This window comes from Strix uralensis, chromosome 2 (genome assembly GCF_047716275.1).
Source record: "Strix uralensis isolate ZFMK-TIS-50842 chromosome 2, bStrUra1, whole genome shotgun sequence".
Classification (NCBI taxonomy): domain Eukaryota; kingdom Metazoa; phylum Chordata; class Aves; order Strigiformes; family Strigidae; genus Strix; species Strix uralensis.
The window spans coordinates 21,712,648-21,722,198 of NC_133973.1; positions in this window are offsets into that span (position 1 = coordinate 21,712,648).

The following is a 9,551-nucleotide window of genomic DNA, read 5'->3' on the forward strand; positions in this document are numbered from 1 at the left end:
AAAATCCATTGGTGTAGTGCCTGTGGTATTTCTAGTTTTGTGTGAAGCAAGTTTGAGTGAAACCATGTATAGTAAAAGAAATGTCATTGGTTAATAATGTCTGTGTTCTGTTCGCTACTGTTGAAGATTTGTGCTTTAATCCAACAGCAAACCTCACGGTTTATATTCTGCTTGATCCCATGGTTAAGTTGTAATCTTATGTGTGGCACTGCAGTCACAAAAACTTATGCCAGAAATACAACATAATGTTTTTGCTCTAGGAAGAAGCAGTAAAAGGAAAGGAGCTGAGAGGGCCAAACAGAGCTGATTATAGAAAAAAAATGATAAATAGGAAGATATTTCATCATTTAGTTGAATTTGAAATCTTTGGTATGCAGTGTACAGACCCTAGGACTGCTACAGCAGAAAAGGCTTTAGTCTGCTATGGTCAATTTTTTTTCTTTCCCACTTTTTTCTCAGCATCAATCACGTTTCGTTTTGTTTGGGAAGAGAACATATTTGAGAGTAACAACTTCATAATTACAATAGTCAAGTCTGGAAAAAATATAAGTATTTTGGTATTAGTAATAATATATAATAATAAAATATTAGGTGTTTTGGCTGGAGAACTGAATTGGGACTTGGGAACTCTGGATCAGGTGATAACTTTTCAATCTTGTCTACTAATATATGAGGTTATTTTGGAGTGGGTGCTGTCTCTCCATATGTGTGTTTACAGTGCATATTACGATGGGCTTCCTATGTCAGAAATTGTCAATAAGTGCTACTGTAATGTAATACTAGTCTGTAGTGACTATGACAGTGCTAATAAGAAGCAGGGCTGAGCACTTCTGTGTGCTCAGATCTGCATAGTTCATGAGAATAGAAGTACTGTTTCATGTTTAAATGTTCCTTTTGTTTGTGCTTTCTTTATAGGCACTTGTAAGATGCTTATCAGGTGTTCTTTTTAGTATTTAAATACTGCATACTTCATAGATGTCAACACAACCTCACAGAAGGACAACAATTAATTTAAAAGGCCCAGTTCTGTGATATTTTTTTTTTTTTTTAGCACAAAGATTGTACATGTTTAATTACATGGAAGTATTTTAAAATTGCATTCACTTTAAATCAAAGTAAAGTCTCACACTGGTTCTGCACTGAGTTGCCCATTAACAATACAACAAATTGTGTCAGCTGACAGCCATAGAATGACCATAGAATGGCAGGTCTTGCAGGTATTCAGCTTTCAAATAAAAAAAAAAAAAAAAGCAACCTGCAACCCAACTTTAATTTATAGTTTAAACTTCCCATGAATGGTTCTTATTATCTGATGATTTAGATGCAGTATGGAACAGAGAGGATTACATTTTTCCGTAAAGAATGTCCTCTCTTCTACTTTGGCAATTTGGATTATCACTAGCTGTAATAAATAAAGTGATTTCCAAATGGAGTGTGTCTATGTACTGTGTTTTGACGTAGTGTAGGCATTATCTTTTATGATATTCAGTTTTGACTTCAACTGCATATTATCATAATTTGAGACAGGCACATGTAACTCTGTTGTAACTAAATGAAAATCTGAAGTCTCCTACTAAGCAAATTTTGTTTCTAACATTTAAATATTTCTCCTTCAAAATGCTGCCCTCAAGACCTTGTATATTTAGGGATTTATACAGTGGCAGAAGCAATTTATTTTTTATTTTTAATAAATGGCCCTTAAGGCACTTTGGACAGTTATAGTAGAATTAGCAGTTTGGTCACATTTGAAGTGTTCCCTTTGAGCAGCAATAACACAACCTTGTTATTTCATTATGAAATAGTATCTAAGCTTCATGTATAACTTGTTAGGCTGCAGTGCAAAAACCATAATAATCTCATGGGGCTGATCTTTGTTAATGTACTGTGACCCCTGCTATTTTCAAATTGGCTCTGAAGTACTCCCTTAATGCAGACATAGTAAAATAGTCCAAAGAACTTCCTTTTATAATGAAAACAAAATTCTGTGATACAGATATTTTTTGTGTGGAAAAAATTCTACAGTGTACGTGTGTATGCACTTTGGTATATATGTTTTGTTGGATGATCTCAGAGTTCCATCAGGCTTTATTATATGTGTGAAAGTGTGGTCATTCATGTCAAGGTCTAACTACAAAGTGGCTTACATTGTTCTTCACATACTAACAACAAATCTCACTTGACCATATTATGTAATTGGTCAAAATAGTAAATTTTCCCTCTTTCTGGTCTGAAGGTGATTATAAAGGTAGGCTTCCATCACTTTAGCCAATGCACAAGGGGTGTAAACAAAACTAGGTGCTTCAAGTTTTTCTTTTTCCACTGTAATCTGAAACATGGATTATTTAAACTCTTGGTCTAGGGCAGTGTGTGTCAAATTTTCTCTCAAATAGTTCCCTTGTGTACTGTGTATCATGTAGTTTTCAGTGTTTTCAAAGCATTCAGAGCACAGAGGATCCTGTCTGGGTGTCTGTTTGCGGCATATTGCTTGCACTGAATGCTGAATTTTGTTTTAGGACATCTGGGGAGGAAGCTAACCAAAACAATTTTCCTCTTCATGTAGAGCATGAGAACGGTTTGCCTCCTAGACTAATCTTATCTGTCTTTTTCCAGAGACTCAGACAATGTAGGATTTTGCTTTCTTGATCATAGAAAGGTTTGGGTTGGAAGGGACCTTTGAAGATCATCTAGTCCAACCTCCCTGCTATGGGCAGGGACATCTAGATCAGGTTTATCAAAGCTCTATCCAACCTGATTTTGAACACATCCAATGATGGGGCATCCATGGCTTCTCTGGGTAACCTGTTCAGTGCCTTACCACCCTCATAGTTAAAAATTTCTTCCACACATTCAATCTAAATCTACCTCCTTCAGTTTAAAACTGTTGCCCCTTGATCCCATGGTACCATTTAGAGTGTAAAAAGTAAGAGGAGGAGCAGGATAATAAACTTTAAACCTGTATAGAAGTACTATACTAGAGATAATATGAAGTAGTGGATTTGCAGGCTGATATGGAAAGGGAAATTGTAAAAGCATTGAAAACAACTTCTAATATCACTTCATTATTGTTCATAGGAAACTCAGATTAAAGGAAAATTGTCCGCTGTTTTCTTATCAAGTTATGTAGGAAGAAAGCAACCACCTAAGTTATACAACATTGTGAAGAAATACTCATGAAAGTTCTGACACCACCAGCCTGTAGCAGCTGAGGCTGCCACAATATAATTAAGTTTAGCATCCTGGGGGATAAACTGTGTGTGTATAAAAACAACCTACCAATATGACACCGGATGCTTAAGAAGAAAAGGGAATAAATATATCTAACCTTAACAGGATATATTTAACCTAATATATCTAACCTCCAGCAGACCCTTAATAAATAGGCTTCAAAATGACAAGTGTAAAACTAGAAATCCTTAAATTTGGGAAGGTTAAGCTTATTGTATCTGTCAGAGAAGGTATACAGATTTGATCAAAACTGGAGAAAGAATATATATATATAATGTGGTTAAATGGCAAATTTCAAAAGATAATTTCCTTCAGTAATATTGTAGAAATATCTAGCAAAGCGTTGGTCAAAAACTTGAAACTTCCTTGAGTAGGAAATACTGAGACACATAAAAGAAACTTTGGCATGATATGGCACACTGGATGAAGAAAAACTCAAGAAAATTGAGACTGAGTAGAAGGAAGTAAATGAAACTGTTAAGGGTGAAATTGTTACAGAAGGCTTAGCTGATGTGTTGAAATTGGTGTACTCAACTGAATAAGATAAGGAAGAGATGCTTTTTAGGTGGCAAGATGAGATAGCAGCATGAGAAATGGGAAATTGCATATATAACAAAAGGGGACAATAGCTTGAAAGAATTGTTAACTAAGATATATGTTAATGATGCAACAGTCTTGCAAATACCAAATAAGTGAGTAAAATCAGCCAAAGGAAAAAGAATGGTGGGGGTGGGTTGAATGTGGTACACCAGAAGGACTTGGAAGGTCAAAAAAGGAATATAAGGGTAGCAAATCTTGTAATAAAGAGTGAGTTGAGGGGTGCCTGCCAAGCAACCCTCTCACTATAGTGCAATAGGACAGGGATCCTGCTGTCTTGACCATGCACATGTCTGTCTGACTCCTGCATCTAGGAGGGCTTGGGGTGTTTTTTCACTATTGACCATGGAATGCCTGGAGGAAATGCACTGAACACCCTGCTCCAGTGTGGGGTCCCTCTCACAGGAGACAGTCCTCCATGAACTTCTCTGACATGAGTCCTTCCCAGGGTCTGCAGCTCTTCACGGACTGCTCCAGTGTGGGTCACTGTTACAGGCTGCAGTCTTCCCAGCAACAGACTGTTCCAGCTCGGGCTTCCCTCAGAGTCCCGGCCTTCTTTGGGCGCAGCCACCTGCTCTGGTGTGGGGTCCTCCACAGGCTGGAGGTGGGCATCTGCTTCACTGGTGACCTCCATGGGCACAACCTGCCCTCTCACCACGGGCTGCAGGGGAATCTCAGTTCTAATGCACCTCCTCCACTCCTCCTCTTTCCACTGACCTCAGTGTTTGCAGAGGTATTTCCCTCACAACTGCCCCTCCTCTTCCCAGGTTCCCCTTCTTAAATATGTTATCACAGAGGTGCAGTCCCTGTTGCTAATTGGCTCAGCCTTGGTCAGAGGCGGGTCCAACTTGGAGCCAGGGGAGCTTCAAGAAGCTTCTCCCAGGAACCACCTTTGTAGTCCTTCCCCCACTACCAAAACCCCGCCACGCACAAACCCAACACAATATGGCTTTTACTGTCAGTAGTACCAGGTTTTAGGCTTTGTACTGACCTAACAGTGCAGGATCTCAGACTTGCTATGGCCTCCACTGGTTTTATAATGGTTTAACAACTGTTAGGAGGCTGAGTGATTGTTGCTCAGTCTGTGTGAGTCTAGGTGTGTGAGTGCCACTGTAGGGAAGGGCCTGACAACCCCAGGTAGATCCTGCATGACAAGCAACTGCCTGTGAACACAGGAGGGGTACAGGACAGCTTTCAGCTGTGACTAGGACCAGTGAGGGAGGTCCCTGGTGTGACAAAACAGAGAAACAGACTTGAACATTTCAAAGGCTGACAAGGAAGAATCAGCCACTGTTCACACCTTCTTCCTCCTGGCAAAGTGCTTTGGTAGCTGCTGCCTTGCCCTAACAACCCCCAGTTGTCTTGAGAGAGAATGAAGCTATCAAAGCTGTTGACCTTAGGAGCACATGAGAAGGGCAAGCCAAACACCAGAGAAATGGAGTGGATACTAAGAAGTTTTTATACAGCAGTTTTGCCTGTCATATCAATGAGACTCTTCTGTATTAATTAGACTTTTAAGGCTAGTAAACTGTTGAAGCATTAACTGGACTACCAGTAAATTCATAACTCAATGCATACATTGTGTTGCCTTTTGCCCAGAAGCCAATTTTGAGAGAACTGGGAGGGGCCTCTTATTCTTTCCTGGTCAATGTATTTCTGAGCTCTTGATGAAGATACGGACATTATCATCCAAACTTTGTGTCTCTTTAAATTTTAACTCTACTGTATGGATATAGTAGTTAAAGCTATCTTATTTATTGCTGGTCAGGCATATTTTAATCCATATCAATATGGATAAGTAACATATGACTTTAGTTTTGGGATTGTCAAGTGTTCCCATTGAAGAGTGTATATGATTTTGGTTCAACTTAAAAAAAAAAAAGAAAATGTTGAGGGGAGGGTGGGACTTGCATGCTTCATCTCACAAGCACAAAAATAATATGTGATTGTGAGATCTGAAGTATATAAAGCTGGATTTTTGTGTGTATGTATACACATGTACTTGCACACATCCATGAATGAATAGGCAGCAGCTTCTGGAGAAGGAAGTCATAAAGGTACCTGTTTTCAAAGCATAACAAATGTGACTTGTATTTGTGCTTTAGATATAGATATAATCTTTAAAAATCTATTGGTATTATCATGTGTTTGTCTTAAAAAAATAATTTATTTGATTTTTTTGAACCATTTCAGTTAATTCTTTACATGAGACTATTCGAGGAAGATTGTCAAAGAGTGAGAAGTAAATTAATGGTAATGATTAAAAAGTAGGAATGAAAAGCAGAAACCAGGCAACGTGAGTGTAAGTCAAGTCTTTCATTTGTCCAAAAGCTAACAGTTGTTATGATATTTTCTACATCAATTTTCCACAGATAATTATATAGCATGTAAAAAGGGAAGAAAGGACTTCAAAGAAGAAAAATTTATAGCTGACACTAAATTATTGAGGCTAGTCAAGTATAATGAAATCTGAAAACGTTCTGAAGTAAATAATAAGGTTAGATGAATAGGCAGTAGGACGGGTAATGTGATTCGTTCCTAACAGATGTAAGGAAATGCTAACTGGAAGGATGTACTGGAGTTGTTCATACCTGTGGCGTTAAAAAGTAATTGTAACCACTGAAGAAATAAATCCTACTGGCATTTAAGTTTAAACAACTGAATGAAAACAAAAACACACAAACAAATTCTTTTCTTATCAAGTATCTGTATTCTGAAACATGTGGTATCAGCCACAGTGAGAGATATGGCAGTAAACAGAAGGATGTGCCAGGGCGCAGCAGTTCGCAGGGCAGTAGGATGAGTCCCAGCTTCCCATGGCCCTTTCCCCAAGACTCTCCCCTCACTCCTCAACATGTGGTTTCCTGGCTCTGCTTGCTGGATGCTGGCTCAGGGTTGAGCCAGCCCTGCCCCAGCTGATAAACCCTGTCTGGGGAGAGCAGGGAGGACCTGGCCTGATACAGAGGTTTCCAGGTGCCTTTACAGGCAATGGGGAGTTTGATTAACAGAGGGAAAATCCTTCTCGTGGGTTTTTATTAGTCACCTTGATTAAGGTACTTCTCTCTGCTCTAGAAACTCTGTCTTTCATCCTACGCTTGTTTATAAGCAACTTTGGAGCTACTCAAATTGCTTCACTTTAGGACTCCTATATTTTCAAATGCTGTGTAGACACTCTTCTGAAATGTCAAGAGGAGTTTCTGTCCGGAGAAGCTCAGAAGCATGTATCACCTTCACACTCAAATCCCAATTCCTCAACTGTCTAATTTAAATAAAACTTTTTAAGGACCAAAAATTCATTTTTAACAGGAGATGAAAAGTTGACAGTCTCTGCTTTAAATGAGAGGGACTTTTCTGCAACCCAATTATGTAAATCTCCAGTATGTTCCTATTGCAGTGATAACTTCCATTAACTTACAAAATCTTGGGACAGAGCTTCAACTATTTTGAATTAGCATATAGAAATTGAAACCATTGCATCAGTGCTGATTTACTGGCAATCTAGATAGAATTTGGCTCCTTAATCATTGAATTCATAGCTGTTTTTCAAGCTAAATTAACTTAGTTAAACTTCACAGTTTCAGTTTTTAAGAGTTCGTGAAATTGTCCTGCAATGGATTTACTTATAGCTTTGACAGAAAACATTCATTCAAACATTCATTCTTATATCTTTGCATGGGAAACATGTAGATTCATGCCATCAAAATGATAAGGGAATTCAATAAGAAAATAAAACTTTGAGTGCTTCACTTCAGGTTGAAATTTGTAGTCCAAAATAGACAAAGATGATAGAAGATAGGATAACTAACAGTCTAATGGTGACATGCATTTATTTGGGATGCATCAAACAGATTTAAATTTCTGGACAGATGATTTATGCCAGTGACTTGAAACCATGTCCTCTGTTCTCATGGATATGTGCAGGTTGATCTCTTCCTGAGTCCTTGCTGCTAGAGTTAATTTACTTTCATATAAATACAGCCATATTGATTTGCTCATGGATTAGAATATTTTTAAATGACCATGGTTTCAACTGTGTTGCTGCATGTTCAGTATTCAACCTGGAAACATGGAAAACTGTGAAAACCATTTTGCATGTTTTAAAGATGGAAAAAAAAGTTATGTCAAATAGCATTGGATAATAACAGTTTATTATCTTGGGGCAGACAACTAATTCCGTATTCAACAGAGTTAATATTTATCTGAACAGTATTTTGCTAATAAGACTAAGATTTGGACAAGTTAATCTTTTAGGGGAAAGCTCTGTAGCTTCAAAAATATTTTCTATGGAAGAATGACAGACTGTTTATAGAGTCATTTTTAGCTCTTCAAACTCATGCTAACAAATAGTTTAAATCAGTGGGATTTTTTTTTTTTTTTAAAGAACTATTAATCTCCCAAACAATGCTTTCAAATTTGAGGGAGTAGATGTTTATTTTGTTGACTTCAACTTTCTGTTACAAGTATTTTGAGTATAAATTTTTGATCAATCCAAGGTACAAATTGTACAAATACAAAAGTGACCAAGAACTTAAAAATTCAAAATTGTAGGTTAGTTTGGGTTTTTTCTTGCTCTACTCTATTTCTACAGGTATTTCATAGCATTCATATGAACAGAGCAGAGTGACTGATTTCCCAAGATGGATGTCTTTTTCCAGATAGATTTGAGTAGTTCATCTTACATCTAGTGACAGAAATAAAATTACTATAGCTGCATTACAGATGATAGTATTTTTCAAAGTACTATGTAATTTCAGAATATAATTTAAAAAATACATAAAGTAATGTTATGGAACAAAAAGCTTTTAATTGTAAAACTTGTAAAAATTTTGATAGTCTGGAAGTAATTTTCTATAACATGCAACAAGTTTTGTCTTATTAAAATGAGTATGTCAGGATATATATTTACGTATTCACATAATATACATATAATTGTATTACATAGTAGAATTATACATATTTTTACTCTAGACATTACACACGCCACCCTTCACCTGGAAACCTGCAGTATCATTGGATTTTATTGGTCCAGTTGTATTTTAGACCTTGATAAATTGGAAAATAGGAGTAGTCCAGTGGTTACTTCTATTATTTCCAAACTCTTTCACCAATGTATATATTCTTCATTTTGTCAGATCCAGATAGAAATGTTAAATCAAGAAATTAAGCTTTTCTCCAACGGTTTGTGAAATTTTCCAGGAATTTAGAATAGATATGAAATCTTCATTCTATACCGCTCAATGAATTTCAGACATTTAGTGGCAATACATTTGTCTTTACAGATCTAATCACCTTACATTGCTTTTATAGTTGATGGAATATGTACTTTTAGTGTCTGATCTGTCTTTAACATCTAATTTTAGATGTCATGAGCTGCACCGTAGACACCAGTGGCTAAAGTGATCAGGTTCCAATGACTATAAAGGAAACCTAGGAAGTCTATCTCAAATTCAGATGCCCATGATTCAAATGATTCCACCTTTAGTGACAAAGTTAGTATCTCACTTGGCTGCCTCACTTGGCAGAAACATATGTTCCATGTTGGATGTGTTTTCTATTGATAGTAATAGAAATACAGTAAAGTAAATGGGGACCAAAATGGCTTTTATGATTTATATTGCAGAAGAATACCCTGAAATAACAGGTTAATGCAAAATCCTTCTGTCTCAGGTGAGTTGTCAGCTATTTTCTAATCTTGGTTTTGTGAAGATTACCCTATAAATTATGAAAAA